At 45.3% G+C, this 22,621-nt stretch overlaps 1 protein-coding gene across 1 annotated transcript in view; it reads right to left on the reverse strand.

Annotated features, from left to right (window-relative positions):
- ATP7A (ATPase copper transporting alpha) overlaps positions 1-21,371 on the reverse strand; it is a 125,326-nt gene extending 103,955 nt beyond the window's left edge. The window contains exon 1 of the mRNA XM_040406495.1: positions 21,260-21,371. The gene's annotated coding sequence lies outside the window, so the exon portion shown is untranslated. The remainder of the gene's footprint in view (positions 1-21,259) is intronic.
- Positions 21,372-22,621: the final 1,250 nt, after the last annotated feature.

A 22,621-nucleotide genomic window follows, 5' to 3' on the forward strand; every position in this document is an offset into this window, starting at 1 on the left:
ACTGTACAGTCAGGTCCATAAATATTGGGACATCGACACAATTCTAACATTTTTGGCTCTATACATCACCACAATGGATTTGAAATGAAACGAACAAGATGTGCTTTAACTGCAGACTGCCAGCTTTGAGGATATTTACATCCAAATCAGGTGAACGGTGTAGGAATTACAACAGTTTGTATATGTGCCTCCCACTTGTTAAGGGACCAAAAGTAATGGGACAGAATAATAATCATAAATCAAACTTTCACTTTTTAATACTTGGTTGCAAATTCTTTGCAGTCAATTACATCCTGAAGTCTGGAACGCATAGACATCACCAGACTCTGGGTTTCATCCCTGGTGATGCTCTGCCAGGCCTCTACTGCAACTGTCTTCAGTTCCTGCTGGTTCTTGGGGCATTTTCCCTTCAGTTTTGTCTTCAGCAAGTGAAATGCATGCTCAATCGGATTCAGGTCAGGTGATTGACTTGGCCATTGCATAACATTCCACTTCTTTCCCTTAAAAAAACTCTTTGTCCTTAGAACTGTGAAGCGCCGTCCAATAAGTTCTGAAGCATTTGGCTGAATATGAGCAGATAATATTGCCTGAAACACTTCAGAATTCATCCCGCTGCTTTTGTCAGCAGTCACATCATCAATAAATACAAGAGAACCAGTTCCATTGGCAGCCATACATGCCTACGCCATGACACTACCACCACCATGCTTCACTGAAGAGGTGGTGTGCTTAGGATCATGAGCAGTTCCTTCCCTTCTCCATACTCTTCTCTTCCCATCACTCTGGTATAAGTTGAACTTGGTCTCATCTGTCCGTAGGATGTTGTTCCAGAACCGTGAAGGCTTTTTTAGATGTCGTTTGGCAAACTCTAATCTGGCCTTCCTGTTTTTGAGGCTCACGAATGGTTTACATCTTGTGGTAAACCCTCTGAATTCACTCTGGTGAAGTCTTCTCTTGATTGTTGACTTTGACACACATACACCTACCTCCTGGAGAGTGTTCTTGATCTGGCCAACTGTTGTGAAGGGTGTTTTCTTCACCAGGGAAAGAATTCTTCAGTCATCTACCACAGTTGTTTTCCGTGGTCTTCCGGGTCTTTTGGTGTTGCTGAGCTCACAGATGCGTTCCTTATTTTTAAGAATGTTCCAAACGGTTGTTTTGGCCACGCCTAATGTTTTTGCTATCTCTCTGATGGGTTTGTTGTGTTTTTTCAGCCTAATGATGGCTTGCTTCACTGATAGTGACAGCTCTTTGGATCTTATCTTGAGAGTTGACAGCAACAGATTCCAAATGCAAATAGCACACTTGAAATGAACTCTGAACCTTTTATCTGCTCATTGTAATTGGGATAATGAGGGAATAACACACACCTGGCCATGGAACAGCTGAGAAGCCAATTGTCCCATTACTTTTGGCCCCTTAACAAGTGGGAGGCACATATGCAAACTGTTGTAATTCCTACACCGTTGACCTGATTTGGATGTAATTACCCTCAAATTAAAGCTGACAGTCTGCAGTTAAAGCACATCTTGTTCGTTTCATTTCAAATCCATTGTGGTGGTGTATAGAGCCAAAAATGTTAGAATTGTGTTGATGTCCCAATATTTATGGACCTGACTGTATATGCTGCTGGGCCCTACAGAATACACCAGTATGTAGTACCCGGCAGATACTGTAAAAATGGACCATCTGCCGGTGGTAACAAAAGGCATCTGACAAGCACTGGCGTGCAGATAGCAAATATGTGTGTGCAGCACCTGCCAATGGTGCATTTTCCAGTGTTGTTTATGCTGGTGCCAGTGTAAAACCTGTAACGATTAGGGGCCCAACCACATGCCCTCTCATCACCAAACAGGTGCTGGAGCCTCCCCATTCTCATGGTGAGGGGACACACGACATCTGTAGTGATCAATCCTGGTTTAACAGCAATATGGTTAACATGTAAAAGGCACAGCAGGGCCAGACTGCTATCACCGACCTGCTTATCGGTCATTACTATAATGGCACAACCCCCCAGTGTCCAGAGAATGAATATTAAAGAACAGAACTGGCCCAGCTCAAGAAGGGAGGGTTTCCAAGGATAAGCATATACACTGCTCAAAAAAATAAAGGGAACACTTAAACAACACAATGTAACTCCAAGTCAATCACACTTCTGTGAAATCAAACTGTCCACTTAGGAAGCAACACTAAATGACAATCAATTTCACATGCTGTTGTGCAAATGGGATAGAAAACAGGTGGAAATTATAGGCAATTAGCAAGACACCCCCAATAAAGGAGTGGTTCTGCAGGTGGTAACCACAGACCACTTCTCAATTCCTATGCTTCCTGGCTGATGTTTTAGTCACTTTTGAATGCTGGCGGTGCTTTTACTCTAGTGGTAGCATAAGAAGGAATCTACAACCCACACAAGTGGCTCAGGTAGTGCAGCTTATCCAGGATGGCACATCAATGCGAGCTGTGGCAAGAAGGTTTGCTGTGTCTGTCAGCGTAGTGTCCAGAGCATGGAGGCGCTACCAGGAGACAGGCCAGTACATCAGGAGACGTGGAGGAGGCCGTAGGAGGGCAACAACCCAGCAGCAGGACCGCTACCTCCGCCTTTGTGCAAGGAGGAACAGGAGGAGCACTGCCAGAGCCCTTCAAAATGACCTCCAGCAGGCCACAAATGTGCATGTGTCTGCTCAAATGGTCAGAAACAGACTCCATGAGGGTGATATGAGGGCCCGACATCCACAGGTGGGGGTTGTGCTTACAGCCCAACACCGTGCAGGACGTTTGGCATTTGCCAGAGAACACCAAGATTGGCAAATTTGCCACTGGCGCCCTGTGCTCTTCACAGATGAAAGCAGGTTCACACTGAGCACATGTGACAGACGTGACGGAGTCTTGAGACGCCGTGGAGAACGTTCTGCTGCCTGCAACATCCTCCAGCATGACCGGTTTGGCATTGGGTCAGTAATGGTGTGGGGTGGCATTTCTTTGGAGGGCCGCACAGCCCTCCATGTGCTCGCCAGAGGTAGCCTGACTGCCATTAGGTACCGAGATGAGATCCTCAGACCCCTTGTGAGACCATATGCTGGTGCGGTTGGCCCTGGGTTTCTCCTGATGCAAGACAATGCTAGACCTCATGTGGCTGGAGTGTGTCAGCAGTTCCTGCAAGACGAAGGCATTGATGCTATGGACTGGCCCGCCCATTCCCCAGACCTGAATCCAATTGAGCACATCTGGGACATCATGTCTCGCTCTATCCACCAACGTCACGTTGCACCACAGACTGTCCAGGAGTTGGCAGATGCTTTAGTCCAGGTCTGGGAGGAGATCCCTCAGGAGACAGTCCGCCACCTCATCAGGAGCATGCACAGGCGTTGTAGGGAGGTCATACAGGCACGTGGAGGCCACACACACACTACTGAGCCTTATTTCGACTTGTTTTAAGGACATTACATCAAAGTTGGATCAGCCTGTAGTGTGTTTTTCCACTTTAATTTTGAGTGTGACTCCAAATCCAGACCTCCATGGGTTAAAAAATTTGATTTCCATTTTTTTATTTTTGTGTGATTTTGTTGTCAGCACATTCAACTATGTAAAGAACAAAGTATTTCAGAAAAATATTTAATTAATTCAGATCTAGGATGTGTTATTTTTGTGTTCCCTTTATTTTTTTGAGCAGTGTATATTGCTGATCCATGCAATTCTTAGTATACTCGCGTTCGCGTATATATTCTCTTACAATATTAAAGGCTATGGCCACCGTTGCAATGAAATTTTAATGATTTCTCTAAAGCATCTTAAGCAACTTTGGAAACAGTCTATTAAAAAACGTTCACAGAACAACAATTCAACACCCATAAAACTTAAATTTGAAGTCCAATAAGATATAAAATGTCTCAATGTCTCTAAGGGCAAAACTATCACTATACGGCCCTGTGATATTAAAGGGCTTCTGTCACCCCACTAAAGTAATATTTTTTTTTTGGGCTACTTAAATTCCTTATACTGTGATATATCAATATACACTGCTCAAAAAAATAAAGGGAACACAAAAATAACATCCTAGATCTGAATTAATTAAATATTCTTCTGAAATACTTTGTTCTTTACATAGTTGAATGTGCTGACAACAAAATCACACAAAAATTTAAAAATGGAAATCAAATTTTTCAACCCATGGAGGTCTGGATTTGGAGTCACACTCAAAATTTAAGTGGAAAAACACACTACAGGCTGATCCAACTTTGATGTAATGTCCTTAAAACAAGTCAAAATGAGGCTCAGTAGTGTGTGTGGCCTCCACGTGCCTGTATGACCTCCCTACAACGCCTGTGCATGCTCCTGATGAGGTGGCGGACGGTCTCCTGAGGGATCTCCTCCCAGACCTGGACTAAAGCATCTGCAAACTCCTGGACAGTCTGTGGTGCAACGTGACGTTGGTGGATAGAGCGAGACATGATGTCCCAGATGTGCTCAATTGGATTCAGGTCTGGGGAACGGGCGGGCCAGTCCATAGCATCAATGCCTTCGTTTTGCAGGAACTGCTGACACACTCCAGCCACATGAGGTCTAGCATTGTCTTGCATTAGGAGGAACCCAGGGCCAACCGCACCAGCACATGGTCTCACAAGGGGTCTGAGGATCTCATCTCGGTACCTAATGGCAGTCAGGCTACCTCTGGCAAGCACATGGAGGGCTGTGCGGCCCTCCAAAGAAATGCCACCCCACACCATTAATGACCCAATGCCAAACCGGTCATGCTGGAGGATGTTGCAGGCAGCAGAACGTTCTCCACGGTGTCTCCAGACTCTGTCACGTCTGTCACATGTGCTCAGTGTGAACCTGCTTTCATCTGTGAAGAGCACAGGGCGCCAGTGGCGAATTTGCCAATCTTGGTGTTCTCTGGCAAATGCCAAACGTCCTGCACGGTGTTGGGCTGTAAGCTCAACCCCCACCTGTGGGCGTCGGGCCCTCATATCACCCTCATGGAGTCTGTTTCTGACCGCTTGAGCAGACACATGCACATTTGTGGCCTGCTGGAGGTCATTTTGCAGGGCTCTGGCAGTGCTCCTCCTGTTCCTCCTTGCACAAAGGCGGAGGTAGCGGTCCTGCTGCTGGGTTGTTGCCCTTCTACGGCCTCCTCCACGTCTCCTAAAGTACTGACCTGTCTCCTGGTAGCGCCTCCATGCTCTGGACACTACGCTGACAGACACAGAAAACCTTCTTGCCACAGCTCGCATTGATGTGCCATCCTGGATAAGCTGCACTACCTGAGCCACTTGTGTGGGTTGTAGACTCCGTCTCATGCTACCACTAGAGTGAAAGCACCGCCAGCATTCAAAAGTGACCAAAACATCAGCCAGGAAGCATAGGAACTGAGAAGTGGTCTGTGATCACCACCTGCAGAACCACTCCTTTATTGGGGGCGTCTTGCTAATTGCCTATAATTTCCACCTGTTGTCTATCCCATTTGCACAACAGCATGTGAAATTGATTGTCACTCAGTGTTGCTTCCTAAGTGGACAGTTTGATTTCACAGAAGTGTGATTGACTTGGAGTTACATTGTGTTGTTTATGTGTTCCCTTTATTTTTTTGAGCAGTGTATAATGCTCTTACTGATTTTCGTTCTGTAGTTTCTTCAAAAAACGGACTTTTATAATATGTACATTACCTCTCTACCAGCAAGTAGGGCGGCTACTTGCTGGTAGCAGCCGCATCCTCCTTTCACAATGACGCCCCCTCCTCATGTTCATTGACAGGGCCAGCGAACGCGCTCGTCCTCTGACTGGCCCTGTCTGCGTTCAAAATTTCGCGCCTGTGCTGTTCCGGTCTTTAGTCGGCGCAGGCGCACCGAGAGGAGGACGCTCACTCGGCCGCTCCATCCTCAAGGCGCGAGATTTAAAACGCAGACAGGGCCGCTTACGTTCGCTGGCCCTGTCAATCAACATGAGGAGGGGGCGTGTTTATGAAAGAAGGATGCGGCTGCTACCAGCAAGTAGCCGCCCTACTTGCTGGTAGAGAGGTAATTTACATATGATAAAAGTCTGTTTTTTGAAGAAACTACAGAACGAAAATCAGTAAGAGCATTATATATTGATATATCGCAGTAGAAGGAATTTAAGTAGCCCAAAAAATAATTAATATGACTTTAGTGGGGTGACAGAAGCCCTTTAAGGGATCAAGTATAGTGAGTGTAGGCAGTGGGATCGACAAGGCTCAATGTAGACCAAGGAATCTAAAATATATACGGATATATACAAAATGCTTGGATGGCCAATCAGAGTATCACCAAAACGACATCCCTAGATAAGTCAGATCTACACCCATTTGAACCTACTCATACTTAATGTTAATAAAGTCCAACGTGTTTCCCTTCTCACACATACAAGAATGGGGTTCATCAAGGGCTAAGGTGCTACTGACGTGGAGAGTGAAATAAACAGATACAGCATATGCCACCACAATACATAGCCGACAAGACCACAACACTCATGTGCTTGATATAAACCAAAGGTGTTTATAAGCTACACAATGTAATCAATAATACCGTGCTCAATGGTTCAGAAACACAATGGAATACAAGATCTATAGAAGATTCACTTATCTGAAAAATCCAAGATGAAGGTAGATATTGTGGAGCTGTTCCTGCATAGTGGGAAAAGCAGGCCCTCAATATGACGTCCGGTCGCAGGTGGGCAGCATGACAGGACCGCAAGGCTCATGGATGTGGTGTCTAGCTATGATCTAGAGCAGGGGTGCACAACCGTTTCTGGTTGGGGGCCACATTGTCAACCTGAACTAATTCCAAGGGCCGAAAATAAACTTTAAAGGTGTATTACCATGTGAAATACTATATTTATGGCATATTGAACATACAGTATAGATAATAAATGTCTAGTTACTCTTCTAGTACTCCCATCTAATGGGACAATATATGAAAGATTCATGTGAGTAGCCACAAGACATAGACATACATGTTTGCTACCAGATGGTTGGGGGCCGCATAGAATGGTATTGAGGGCCGCATGTGGCCCCCGGGCCGCAGGTTGTGCACCCCTGATCTAGAGGCAGCAATCCCTTAATATCATAGGGCAGTATAGGGATAGTTTTGAAGATAGTTTTCAGGGCAACTATTCCGCTTCCTAGGCAGAGACATAGTCGGGATATCTTAGGGAAGGGTTTAAGTCTAATTGTATATCTTATTGGAATTAAAAGTTAAGTTTTAAGGGGGTTGAGAGATTTTGTTCTGTGAAGTTTTTTATATGTTCCTCTCTCAATATCAATCCCTGTGTGAAAGGAACTGATCAGGATCTAATAGCTGTATAGGAGCTAGAGAGCCAGGTGTTGTTTTAAAGATAAGCTAAACTTTAAAATAACAACTTTGGTCTGACTGCACAGTAATCCACTCTTGCTTTAATTACCATCAGAATTACTGTTATGTAGCTGACTGACATTAGTGATGCGCTAATGTCAGCACTACATAACAGTATGTTTTTTACATTTCTCCCTGCAGCCGTTCTGATAAAATAAGCACTTTTATAATATGCTAATGAGCCTCTAGGTGCTATGTGGGCGTAGAATCAGCACCTAGAGGCTCCGTCTACTCACCCTTTATCCAGCCCAGGTCCTCTGTTCTGCCCGCCCCGCTCCTCTTGATTGATGTCACGGTTCGCAGCATCGTTGAAGAAATCTCGCGCCTGCGCCGTTCACTGCTGTATTCGGTGCAGGCGCATTGAGTGAATAATGCGCTCCTGGTGCTGGATTCCTCACTGCGCCTGCGCCAACTACGTCACAGTGAGGAAGCCGGCACCAGGAGAGCGGCCTTCACTCACTGCGCCTGCGCCGAATACAGAAGTGAACGGCGCAGGCGCAGGATTTTGATGCTGCGAACCGTGACATCAATCAAGAGGAACGGGGCGGGCAGAACAAGGGACCTGGGCGGGATAAAGGGTCAGTAGACGGAGCCTCTAGGTGCTGATTCTACGCCCACATAGCACCTAGAGGCTCATTAGCATATTATAAAAGTGCTTATTTTATCAGAACGGCTGCAGGGAGAAATGTAAAAAACATACTGTTATGTAGTGCTGACATTAGCGCATCGCTATATCAGTCAGCTACATAACAGTAATTATGATGGTAGAAACCCTTTAAAGCTTACAATCTTAGCTTTAAAACAAGCTCACATTTCTAGCTGCTACAGTCCTGATCAAAAGTTTAAGATCACTTAAAAAATGGCAAAAAAATCATATTTAGCATGGCTGGATCTTAACAGGGTTCCAAGTAGAGCTTCAACATGCAACAAGAAGAAATGGGAGTGAGACAAAACATTTTTTGAGCATTCAATTTAATGAAAACAACGAATAAACTGAAACAGGCTGCTTTTCAGCTGATCAAAAGTTTAGGACCACACCTCCAAAAAAAAAACTAAACCCCCCAAAACAGAAATCCAACTTCCAAACATGAACTCAGTAATGAGTAGCTCCGCCGTTATTGTTCATCATTTAAAAAATTTGTTTCGGCATGCTTGATGCAAGCGTTTCCATGAGGTGAGTGGGAACATTTCTCCAAGTGGGGAAGACGGCCGCACGAAGGCCATCTACTGTCTGGAACTGTTGTCCATTTTTGTAAACTTCCCTTGCCATCCATCCCTAAAGGTTCCCAATTGGATTTACACGCAGGATGGGCCAAAACACGCAGGATGGGCCAAAAGAGTGATGTTATTCTCCTGGAAGAAGTCCCTTGTCCTGAGGGCATTGTGTACTGTAGCGTTGTCCTGTTGAAAAACCCAGTCGTTACCACACAGACGAGGGCCCTCAGTCATGAGGAATGCTAGCTGCAACATCTGGACATGGCCAGCAGCCGTTTGACACCCCTGTACTTCCTGAAGCTCCATTGTTTCACTGAAGGAAAAAGCACCCCAGACCATTATGGCGCCCCCTCCACTGTGGCGCGTAGAAATGTTTGGTGCTCTCTTGCAAACGAGCAGTTCTGTGGCGTTCAAGGAGACGAGGTCTTTGAAGACGTTTTTTGTTTTTGAAGCCCTTCAGTCTCAGATGCCATCTGATGGTTATGGGGCTGCAGTCAGCACTAGTAAGGGCCTTAAATTGGGTCGAGGATCATCCAGTGTCTTGACGGACAGCCAATAGGATCCTCCGGCTCAGTGCTGGTGAAATTTTTTGGGGTCTTCCACTTGACTTTTTTGTTCCATAACCCTCAGGATCATTTAAGAAATTCCAAATGACTGTCCTACTGCGTCCCACCTCGGCAGCGATGGCGCGCTGTGAGAGACCCTGCTTATGCAGTTCAACAACCCGACCACGTTCAAAAAGGGAGAGTTTTTTTGCCTTTGCCATCACAACGTGTGACTACCTGACAGGAAATGACAATGAATGTGGTTCTAAAATTTGGATCAGCTGAAAAACAGCCTGTTTCATTTTAATCGTTATTTTCAATTAATTGAATGCTCAAAAAATGTTTTGTCTCACTCTTATTTCTTCTTTTTGCATGTTGAAGCTCTACTTGGAACCTTGTTAAGATCCAACAATGTAATGCAAAATAAGATTTTTTGCCATTTTTCAAGTGGTCTTAAACTTTTGATCAGGACTGTATATAGCCTGAGAGAGCAGGAAGTAGCCCAACCCTTCAGACGGCTATGATCTTCGCCAGCTTGGACAAGGGGCAGTAGGGGACATGCTGACAGGCTGCAGTGAGAGGAGGAAAAACACAGCTCCACTTTTCATTGTACAACTATACATAAACCTGGGGAGAAGTTAACATGAACTTCTGCCCTTGCATGTTATCAACTCCCTCATCAAAATATAAAGTAAAAAAATGAATTTGCCCCCATTAAAAATGTTTCATTTTGGGTAAAAAAAAAAAAACACACACACACACACACACCTTATATCACAGCACCCACAATGACTTGAACTATAAAACTATCATGATATTTAACCAGCAAAGTAAATGCTGTAAAAAAAAAAAAAAAATTGCCAATATAACTTTTGTTCAGGCGGTCACCAATAACAATGGAATAAGAAGCCATCAGAAAAAAACCACAAGCCCTCATATACTCAGGTGCGTCTTATAATATGCAAAAAAAATATGATAAATCAGTCTATTATAATTTGCTTTGATTTACAGCTTTTGCCATTTTACAACATCCAGAGAATGGAAAGACTGCTGATAACGGAATGTCAAAATCAGCTGTGTTAGCAAAAGTGTTCTTTCCAGGAATCGCCATGGTTGTGCCAGCTATTAATGGTCTGGAGGGTGCAAGTAACAGGAGATCCTTACACAAATAACACACCTTGTAAGAAAGTAAATGAACCTTGAAATGCTAAAGGAATTTGCTATACAACGATTTCATATTTCCCAGGATCCCTTTCTTGCCCTAACCCAGTTAACCATTATGAGAAGTCACTTCAACACTCTGAAGTCAAAATGTGCGCAGCCTGAATGTGGAAAGGTCATCTGCATCCACGGTCTCATAATCGCCCAGGAATATGGCCGCCGGCCAGCGAGGAGGCGGTGAATAACCAGGCTTGTGGTTGCCTATTAGAAGCATTTGTAGTAAAGCGGCTTATTGCTTATCTAGAATAAACACATTTACTTAAGTGTAAATTACCAGTAATCTACAAAAATTCTTCATCAGGAGGGAACTGGCTGACACAACTTCCCTATTTATCCCTGTATGACTGTGAACATGGGTCACGTTGTCAAACACATGACATAAGGGGAACAGTCCCATCAATGATCAGGGAGCCTCTAATCTTAAAGGGGTTGTCTCACTTCAGTAAGTGGCATTTATCATGTAGAGAAAGTTAATACAAGGCACTTACTAATGTATTATAATTGTCCATACTGCTTCTTTGCTGGCTGGATTCATTTTTCCATCACATTATACAGTGTTAGTTTCCATGGTTACAGACCACTCAGCAATCTATGAGGCTGGGTTCAGACCTGAGCGTATTTGATATGCGCGTTTAACGCGCATTTTTGTCGCGCGTTTTTATGCGCGTTTTTTGCAATAGTAAACGCGCATTTGACGCGCGTTTGTGTGATTGACTGCAGTGTCCTATGGCCACAAACGCGCGTCAAAACGACCCAAAGAAGCTCAAGAACTTGTTTGAGCGTAGGGCGTTTTTCAGCGCGTTCAAACGCGCTGTAAAACGCTCAAGTGAGAACCAGGGCCATAGGGAAGCATTGGTTTTCATGTGTTGAGCGTTTTACAGCGCGTTTGAACGCGCTGTAAAACGCTCAAGTGTGAACCCAGCCTTAGTGGTGGCGAGGCAGGCGAGACGAGCCTCCCTAGCATTGCGAGTGACGCTAGACAGGCTCGTCCCAGTGCCCGCTTGCCATTGGCTGCTCTCCCTCCGACACCGGATGTTTTCATCCGCCCAACGGTCAAAAGCCGCAGCGGCGGTGCGGGATAAATATATCCCATGTGAGGGGCCCGGGCATATGGGGTGCATTTTATACTCTCGGATAACACCTTTAGACTCCATTTAGAATGGGTCCGCATCCGTTCCGCAATTATCTGGAACGGGTGAGGACCCATTCATTCTCTATGGGGCCGGAAGAGATGGGGAGAGCACACTGTGCTCTCCGCATCCGCATTTCTGGAGCGCGGCCCCGATCTTCCGGTCCACAGCTCCGCAAGAAAATAGAGCATGATGTCGTATTCTTGTTCGCAATTGCGGACAAGAATAGGCATTTCTATGGGGGTGCCGGCCGGGTGTATTGCGGATCCACAATGCACTACGGACGTCTGAATGGAGCCTTAAGGTCAGTGACCACACAAGATTTCTGGAATGATAGAACATAAAGAAGATAACATAAAACAAAGATCTCGGTAACACTATTGAATGTTTTTTTAAATTCCACAAGCCTGGACTGTATTAGGTTACGAAAACGTGCATTAGAAAATTTGCTGCATATCTTGGCAAAATTCACACCAGCAAATCTATACTAAATAATGCAGATTTTGGTGCGGAAATGCTGCTGATTTGCAGAAAATCTGGGGAGTTTATACTACATGTGGTCATACCTTCCGGCTACCTGCATACAGCAGTCTCGCAGAAGTTTGCATATGGATTTCTGTGCATTTCTGAACCAAATCAGCTAGTGTTACTTGTGGTTTTTGGTGCAGATTTGTTGCGGTTTTGCTGCAGATTTCAACCTTTCATTGAAAAAGGGTGAAATCCGCACAAAGAATTGACACGCAGCGGATTTCAAAATCCACACAGGAGGTCAAATTCCCTACGGAACGAAAAAGCAAAGGGGTTCATTTAACTAAGCTGAAATATGCCTAAATTTGTCGTATATTGTGTGCGCCTTCACCCCACTAAAATTGTGGCAGTGGCATGGGCGGCCGGCAGGCCTGTCCCATTCATCATTTTCTGCACCTGTTTTAGGCGTAGAAAATGGTCTAAATGTAAGACAGCAAGGAAGCGGTCTTACATTTAGAACTGGCACTGGATGAGCCGAAGTAATAGAGAGGCCTGCGCCTCTTCATAACTTCGGCGGATGCACCGCCAGCACAGGGCCTTTATTAAGACCGGCGTCTACAATGATAAGTTTAATAAATGTGCCCCAAAATGTACATAAAATTTGTCTAATCTCATACACTTTGCTGGTATTGAAATATACTGTAGTTTTTCTGCACAATAATCCACATGGAAAAAACGCTCGTAACCCACAAAGTGTACAGGTAGCCTAAGGGTTTTCTGAATCTTGTAGGACTACCTAACAAACAACGAGAACATAGATTTAAAAATCTAAAAATATGAGAAAACAGGTTATTTTCTGATGGCCAAAATGATTCCAGTCCTGATCATGCCAATTCAGCTGACTACTTGTCTGCATTCTGACCTTTACTTCTTGGGATACCAAGAGAGCTACATTCACTAGAAGACCCTCTATCTGACTTACAGAAGAATTTATGTTACAAAAAATATCCATGTACATTTTATAGGAGGAAAGGGGAAAAAGAAGGCAGACACGTAAGAGGCAGAGCAGAGAGTAGGCCCCCTGCAGATCTTCCGGGAACAGTCACCGGTTTTAGGTTTTCCCGATTAAACAAAAACACACAGATCTGCCCTTCCTTCTTATTATATGTAAATATCAGGGCTGGAAAGATACATATTTACTGTACTGAGAACTGCTGGCAAGCAGACACTGGAACCAACTAAGGCTACTTTCACACTAGCGTTCGGGGCTCCGCTTGTGAGCTCCGTTTGAAGGGTCTCACAAGCGGCCCCGTCCAGTCCTAATGCATTCTGAGTGGAGGCGGATCCGCTCAGAATGCATCAGTTTGGCACCGTTTGTCCTCCGCACCGCTCAGCAGGCGGACACCTGAACGCTGCTTGCAGCGTTCGGGTGTCCGCCTGGCCGTGCGGAGGCAAACGGATCCGTCCAGACTTACAATGTAAGTCAATGGGGACGGATCCGTTTGAAGTTGACACAATATGGCTCAATTTTCAAACGGATCCGTCCCCCATTGACTTTCAATGTAAAGTCAAAACATTGGTAATGCAAACGGATCCGTTCTGAACGGATCTAAGCGTTTGCATTATAGGAGCGGATCCGTCTGTGAAGATACCAGACGGAGCCGCTCTGAACGCAAGTGTGAAAGTAGCCTAAGGCTACTTTCACACTTGTGGCAGAGGTATCCGGCATTCTGCATGCAAACGGACAGCATTTTAGACGGATCCGTCTCACAAATACATTGCAAGAACGGATTTGTCTCTCTGTTTGTCATACGGACAAACGGACCCATTTCTATTTTTTTTTCACATTTTTAAAGGTCTGCGCATGCACAGATCGGAAGGACGGATCCAGCATTGTGGGATTTTTAATGCCGGATCCGGCACGAATACATTTCAATGTAAATTAATGCCGGATCCTGCATTCAGGCAAGTGTTCCGGAATTTTGGACGGAGATAAAACCGTAGCATGCTGCGATATTATCTCCATCCTGAAAAGTCAAAAAAGATTGAACTGAAGACATCCTGATGCATCCTGAACGGATTGCTCTCCATTCAGAATGCATGGGAATAAAACTGATCAGTTCTTTTCCGGTATAGAGACCCTAGGACGGAACTCTATGCCGGAAAAGAAAAACGCTAGTGCAAAAGTGTCTAGTCTCAGCTATGACTGAAAAGAGTAAAGAACCTTCTCCATTAAACAGTCCGTCCTAGAGAACAGCCGTCTCCTCTATATACAGGGGTGCTTCAACCTTTGTGAACCCTTCAGAATTTTCTATATTTCTGCATAAATTTGACCTAAAACTGCATGGGATATCCACACAAGTCCTAAATGATAAACAAATCAAGTCAAAAATATTAGACTTGGTCATTTATTTATCAGCAAGTGGCAAATGTGAACCTTTAGGAATAGCACATACGGTAATTTGAAAGTAAAACTAAAGTCAAGAGTTTTCAATCAGATGAGAGGTGGAAAGAAGTGAGGCCTTGATTCTCGTCTTGACTACTGCAGCGCATTACTAATCGGTCTCCCTCTCACTAAACTCTCCCCCCTTCAGTCTGTCCTAAATGCTGCAGCCAGGTTCATCTATCCATCCAACCGCTACACTGATGCTAATAGTCTGTGCCAGTCACTTCACTGGTTGCCCATCCACCACAGAATACAGTTCAAGCTTCTCACCCTCACACACAAAGCTGCACCTCCATATATCTCCTCCCTCATCTCCATCGACCACCCTACTCGTGCTCTCCGTTCTGTTAGCGACCTAAGATTAATAACCTCCATAATTTGTAGCTCTCTTTCCCGTCTTCAAGACTTTTCTCGAGCTGCATCTACTCTCTGGAATACTCTGCCCCAGAATACTAGGTCAATCCACAACTTCTCCACCTTCAAACGTGCCTTAAAAACACATCTTTTCAGGCACGCTTATCAAGCTACCTAAACTGACTATTCCCAGACTAAGGCTGGGTTCACACGAGCGTGTCCGGATTAGGTCCGGATGCGTCCAGGTGTGTTGCGGCAAACCCGCGCGAGTAGGAATGCAATTGCAGTCAGTTTTGACTGCGATTGCGTTCCGTTTTTATCGCGCGGGTGCAATGTGTTCTGCACGCGCGTGATAAAAAACCGACTGTGGTACCCAGACCCGAACTTCTTCACAGAAGTTCAGGTTTGGGTTAGTTGTAGTGTAGATTGTATTATTTTCCCTTATAACATGGTTATAAGGGAAAATAATAGCATTCTGAATACAGAATGCATAGTACAATAGGGCTGGAGGGGTTAAAAAAAAATAAACAAATTAACTCGACCACGGTGATGGACCATGTGATTGGAGCATGTGATCTGACGTCACCAAAGGTCCTTTAGCCCACAACTCATCATACCGGGAACTTCGCGAACAAGAGGAGAAGGTGAGTTAATTTGTTTATTTTTTTTTTAACCCCTCCAGCCCTATTGTACTATGCATTCTGTATTCAGAAAGCTATTATTTTCCCTTATAACCATGTTATAAGGGAAAATAATACAGTGAATAGACTGTCACCTAGCAACCATGCGTGAAAATCGCACCGCATACGCACTTGCTTGCGGATGCTTGCGATTTTCACGCAGCCCCATTCACTTCTATGGGGCCTGCGTTGCGTGAAAAACGCAGAATATAGAGCATGTTGCGATTTTCACGCAACGCACAAGTGATGCGTGAAAATCATCGCTCATCTGAACAGCCCCATTGAAATGAATGGGTCCGGATTCAGTGCGGGTGCAATGCGTTCACCTACCGCATTGCACCCGCGCGGAAATCTCGCCCGTGTGAACGCAGCCTAAACCTCCCCCCACCAACTCCTCTGGCCTAAACTCGATCCTCCAGTAGTCCCAAACCAGAAGCAGATCGGCCGGCACCACTCCTGTCAGTTCAATAATGGCTCAAATCCTACTGATCACAATCAACTACCTTATGTGACACCCCCAATTCCTCATAGATTGTAAGCTCTTGCGAGCAGGGCCCTGACTCCTAGTGTTTCAGTTGCATATTATCCAGTTATTTTTGTTTTGTATATGAACCCTATGAACTTGTAAAGCGCTGCAGAATATTGTGGCACTATATAAATACATTTTTTATTATTATTATGTGAGTGGGCCACCTTTTTTTTTAAAGGACAGGGGCATGTGATATTGGATAACGTCCCGTACAAAGGGAAATCCAAGTAAATCCTTCAGGTCATGGTTGGATATGTAAGCACCTCTGCTCCCACTTCTCACTGACAGTATGTACACTGAGAAAGAAAGAGAGAGACTGCAGCTGCATCCCCCTCCTCTCCCCAAGTTCACACATGGCAGATTTGTTGCAGATTTTGGTGCAGATGCATGGTGAAAAGATCTACAGCAATCTGAGGAGACGTTTCAGAAATCTGCATCATGATCTGTCTTTCTTGAAGATCTCACTAAATGTGTTGTGATGAGTGAATACTTAATACACCTGGATTTATTAGAGATTTTTATGGGCATCACTGAGAAAACATCCTACATACCTTTCCTGCAGATCAAGTTTGGCCGACTGAGGAGGTTTCCAATTACTGAGATAATGCAGCCTGGGAAAGAGGAACCATCGGCTGCCGGCTGTCAAGCCTCCCTGATAGGCTTTATAGGTTTCATATAATCACCTGCACTACTATGATAGGTACAGGCGTTGTGCCACTACAGGATAGGTGATAAGTGCTTGATAAGTGTTAGCCAAGTACAGCGCTCTGCTGTCAGTCAGTCCCACAGACAAGGTAATACATGTGACCACTACACTATTCTAATGGTGGACACTGGATCCCCATTCTTGTGATAGGTGGAGCACCAGTGGTGGGACCTCCAACGTTCACACACATATCACCTATAAGCAGTCAGCAAAGTACTTGTTAGAAGTTACTTCTGTTAAAAGGTACCCATACACAAAACGGGCAATTTCAACCAAAACAAAAAGGTTTGCTGGGTGAAATTTAACAATGAATGATTGTTGGCTAAAACAGATGATAGACCATTATCGTTTGAAAACAAGTTGGTCACGTTTAATTAATATTTTTGCCCAATAGACGGGTGAAAGATCTTTCTTTGAAAGAACGTTCCCAGAAAGATCTTTCATCCAAGGCCCGGTCTCATTGAACATGTATGAGCAGTTGGAACAACTGTAAGAGTCAATATGGACTAAAACATGTATGACTGCGTCTGTAAAACGGACGTTCACCAGATGTTTGTTTATTCAGCAATCAACCTTCTATCTAATGTGTACGGCCGTTCTTACCAAAATCTCTATATAAAGTACTTTCTCTACCATTCTCCATCCCATGCTCTTGCTGCCCATGCCTCTCACCATAAAATACTGCATAAGCACAGCTAGAGGCAATAAAGATCAACGTAAAAAGGGGTTTCTGAGTGTTTTTAACCGATTACCTATAATATAGTTATCTGATCGGTGGGGCTTCAACACCCGGGAACCCAATTAGCTGTTTGAGAAGGTACTGGTGCTCGCAGTAGCAGCTGTGCTTGGCATCGCAGCTTAGCCCCATTCATTTCAATAGGGCTGAACTGTGCCTAGGCCACGTGACAAATGAATGTGACGTCACATGGCCTAATAAAGCTGCGAGAAGGCCACAGCGGTACTGCGTGTGCCAGTGTTTTCTTAAACAGCTGATCACTGGGGGTCCCGAGTGTTGGACCCCCACTGAGGACACACTGATGACCTATAGAGGAAAAGTCTCCAGTTCAAACATTTTGGAAAACACATTTACAACCATTCCATTTCCTAGAACAGCTTCACGGTGCCCAATAAAACAAGTTTTCCTTGTGGAATCATCACTTACATAATCTCTGAAGCAGAGACACACACGTTTATAATTTGATGGTGAAATAAGACTGGATGTAGACAAGTATATTCAAATGTCAAATTCTAACCCTGAAAGAAACATGAGGACATGACAAGGAAGAGGTTGTGGGTGTGGAGGGAACATTGATGCGTCTCGTAATCTGAGAGGGTGTGGAAGCGTGCCGGATGAGGTACTAAAGGAAATCAGGTTTAGAAGATGCAGGTAGAGCAACCAATACTTCACCCCAGCTCCACAATTAGATCATACAGTCTGGAGAAAAGATGGCTGGAGATCCCTCTTCCCATTGGAAACATTCACTAGTTATCCACCATGGTTGGAGGTTCCTTTCTGTTGGACACAGCCACCCTCCCGCTGGGATCATGTGTACAGAACCCTGTAGCTATACAATTACAGGACATGTCTATAGGTTACACCTGGGATACAGTACCCTGGCGCGCTGCCAGAGACTGTGCCAGAAAACTGGGGCAGAGGGTAAGAAATGTGGCAGAGCCACTGGCCCCGCTGCCTCCCTCGCCACACTCTTTTCAGGAGAGAAATTCCACTTGAGTAGGATATAGCTGCTGTTAACCAGGGAGCCGTCGGGATTTCATGCTGCCCGGACTATAAAAGAAATAAGCATGGCCTATGTCAGAAGGGTTCCAACATGTCAATGCTTCCTTCCCACAACGGCTGCCACTAGAGAAGAGTCAGGTGGCCCCATGTCCCTTACATTGCCAGACAATCCCATCGAAATTGGTGGGTTTAGCCAAGATGTGTCTAACGTGTACGAGCGGTCTCTATCATTACAACTCCAGTCAGATAAACTGCATGCTTGTACCCACAATCCAGTGCTGGATCCCACCATCTTCTTCTCCGCAGACGCTGAAGCCTTTCACCTCTATGTGACTGACGACTCCCGATCTGCACATCCTGTGCCGGCATGGAGGGGCTGCATCTTCTGTCCATGGGCAGCGGTACGGACACGTCCACGGCACAGTCTTTACATGAGCGGTCAGTGTCTGATCCAGTGCATGTCCAGGATACGGAGACAGCCGCCTGGATTAACCATGTACATACAAGTGCAATGCAAGAGCAAAATGTCTTAAGTGTAACTGCGCAGGTTGCAGATCACGCACGGATTTTTGTGCGGAGAAGTCGTAGCGAAACAGCACCAGCAAAATAAATGAGATTTGACGATTCCCACGTGCACTTTACTTTTTTCTTCTGTGCGGATTTTAAAATCTGCCGCGTGTCAATTGTTCCTGTGATTCTGCACCTCATGTAGAGTGGTTTCCCTGATAGACTTCAATGGAGTTAACATAAATAGAAAATCTGCATGAAATCACACCAAAATAATGCTGATTTATGTGCAGTTTTTAACGCGGGCCACGTGTGCTGCCTTAATGCTGGGCAAAGTAATAGAGAAAAGCTGAAGGAGGGGAGAAAGTAACAGCGTGTGTAGAATAGCAGCAGGGGCCCAGGCAAAGGGACCACACACCAAAAAGTCATTTGAAACGGCACATTTTAACCTTTTTTGGCCCTTCATGGTTTTATAATCTTACGCAGTCTTTCATGATGGCCGACACGGCTACTGTCTGCTGTAAAGTGACACCAGATGTGTGCGGTATGACTGGCAAATACGGGCAATTATTCACCACATCCTGTAGATGGTGTAAGATCAGATGGTGCCGGGATAGGGACTTCTCTCTGACTCTATAACAACTATTGGCTTTTCCTCAGACAGAATTGTGGTACAAAACCGCGCCACCCCTAGGATCGCCTTCACACGCCGCAGATTTTGTTGCATTATTTTCAGCAACCGAAAATCTGTTCCATTCACCTAAATGGGGCTTGCAGAAATCCACCCCATTCAAATGAATGGCACTGATTTTCAGGAGCAGAAAATTCTGCAACAAAATCTGCTGCATGTGAAGGCGCCCCAAGAAGTCAGCCACCTTCCCCACCAAGCAAGTCAGAAAAGGTTGGGCCAATTTACACCCCTGGCCTCATGCACAAGACCAGATTTTCTTTCCGTATCCGTTCCTTTTTTTTTGCAGCCCGTATGCGCAACCATTCACTTCAATAGGTCCACAAAAAAAACTACGGCAATGACTCTGTGTGCACTCCGTTTCCCTTTGTCCGCAAGTCCGTTCAGCAAAAAAAAAAAACAATGGACCCCCCCCAAAAAAAACTGATGCTACATGGATGCATGTCATCCGTTTTTTTATTTTTTTGCAAATCCGTGTTTTGCAGACCGCAAAATACATACGGTGGTGTCCATGAGCCCTAAGACAGACTTTAGGCACAGACATGTTAGTAAATCTGGTTCTGTTCTTGTACATGTGATCAGCATACGACCGACTGACCGACTGAGGGTAGGTAGGTAGATGACATAGTACCATGTCTCATAGACAGTACATGTGGGCATGGGGCACACCTACCTCCCTATACTATGAAGAGATATAAGAATAGGTAAGTACCATGTCTGACAGACTGTGTATATGGGCATTAGGCACACCTACCTCACTATAGGAGGAGATATAAGAATAGGTAAGTACCATGTCTCATAAACAGTGTATGGACATGGGGCACACCTACCTCACTATATGAGGAGATATAAGAATTGGTAAGTACCACGTCTCATAGACAGTGTATGGGCATTAGGCACACCTACCTCACTATACTATGAGGAGATATTAGGTAAGTACCATGTCTCATAAACAGTGTATGGACATGGGGCACACCTACCTCACTATATGAGGAGATATAAGAATTGGTAAGTACCACGTCTCATAGACAGTGTATGGGCATTAGGCACACCTACCTCAATATACTATGAGGAGATATTAGGTAAGTACCATGTCTCATAGACAGTGTATGGGCATTAGGCACACCTACCTCACTATACTATGAGGAGATATTAGGTAAGTACCATGTCTCATAGACAGTGTATGGCATTAGGCACACCTACCTTACTATACTATGAGGAGATATAAGAATAGGTAAGTACCACGTCTCATAGACAGTGTATGGCATTAGGCACACCTACCTCACTATACTATGAGGAGATATTAGGTAAGTACCATGTCTCATAGACAGTGTATGGCATTAGGCACACCTACCTTACTATACTATGAGGAGATATAAGAATAGGTAAGTACCACGTCTCATAGACAGTGTATGGCATTAGGCACACCTACCTTACTATACTATGAGGAGATATAAGAATAGGTAAGTACCAGCTCTAGAACAGGGACTACAGGTTTCACAAGTCACGTCAGTCGCTTGCATATGACTGAATGGAGAGGTTACTGGACGATAATGGAAGCACTGAGCTCTACAACCTACTGGAGGAAACGCTGCCCTCATGTACAGGCTGGAAGAGAGAGCGCCCCCCACTGCTGAGGTGGAATAATAGCCAGAGAGGACCTACCTGGAGTCCACCACAGAGCAGCGCCAGGGGCACCATCCCCTTACTCCTGCAGCGACTTCTCACTCCCCAGCCGCGCTGTCACTTGGTGCCAGCTTGATACTGTGATGATCCGGGAAGGAGAAGTCTCGCGAGAACACTGCAATCACATGACCGAGCTTCTCGTCTCCCTGGTAACTCAAGCACCTCCCCCTCCCTCGGGTCATCCTCACATGATGGTGGAATGCTGGAGAGGTGCAGTGGCGCTGCCCTGTACACGCTCATGTCAGGGGGAGCAGACACTGGCTAGAATGGAGCCTTATATGGATCAGCACTAGCCCCTGACTGAGACCAGCAGGCCCCCACGTGCTGCTCTGTCTATTAGGGGCATTCACATGGCCTTATCTGTTGTGTGGTCTGTATATTTTGGATCTGAAAAAAATGGATACCAGCCACGTGCATCCCGCATTTTGCGGATCAGTACATGGCGCCCTTTGTTAGAAATGCCTATTCTTGTCTGCAAAATGGATGGAATGGGACATTTGCTTGGCTGTCCGCATCTTTTGCAGCCCCATTGAAATTAATGGGTCCACACCCGATCCACAAAGTTTTTAGTTGAAGTAAAGTTCCACAGCAGTGATGCCCAACCTGCGGGCCACATTCAGCCCACCCAGTGACCTGAAGGGTCACGCCTGGGCCGCTGCAGTGGCACAGTACAATTATTTTCTGCAGCGGCTGAAGACCCCATCTCCTCACACCCGTCGGTACAGACCTCATCTGGACTCTTAGCCAGGCATTGCGCACATCGGAGGAGGTACAAGTCAGAAGGGTGCAGGAGTTCTATGGAGGATGTGACTGGCGAGGTGTGGTAGTGGTGGGAAGTGTCTTTTACTAAGTCTGGTGCCCGTGTGGGCCATCTGGGTTGCTCCTCAGGAAGCGCTCCTCACCAGATCTAAGGAGAGAGAACTCATAATGCTGCAGCCAAAGGCAGTTATGGAGTTTCCTGCATTCCACTCCTTAGTCTTGATATGTGCAACCTTCACAGTAATAAAGCTCACATGTGACCTGTTCACTGTCTAAATGTCCAGATATGTGCCCTCTTCACAGTAGTAATGCTCACACGTGCCCCTCACAGTAATAATGGCAGATATGTGCCCGCTTCACAGTAGTAATGCTCACACGTGCCCCCTCACAGTAATAATGGCAGATATGTGCCCTCTTCACAGTAGTAATACTCACACGTGCCCCTCTCAGTAATAATGGCAGATATGTGCCCTCTTCACAGCAGTAATGCTCACACATGCCCCTCACAGTAATAATGGCAGATACCGGTATGTGCCCTCTTCACAGTAGTAATACTCACACGTATCCCCTCTCAGTAATAAT

This window comes from Bufo bufo, chromosome 8, assembly GCF_905171765.1.
Source record: "Bufo bufo chromosome 8, aBufBuf1.1, whole genome shotgun sequence".
Classification (NCBI taxonomy): Eukaryota; Metazoa; Chordata; class Amphibia; order Anura; family Bufonidae; genus Bufo; species Bufo bufo.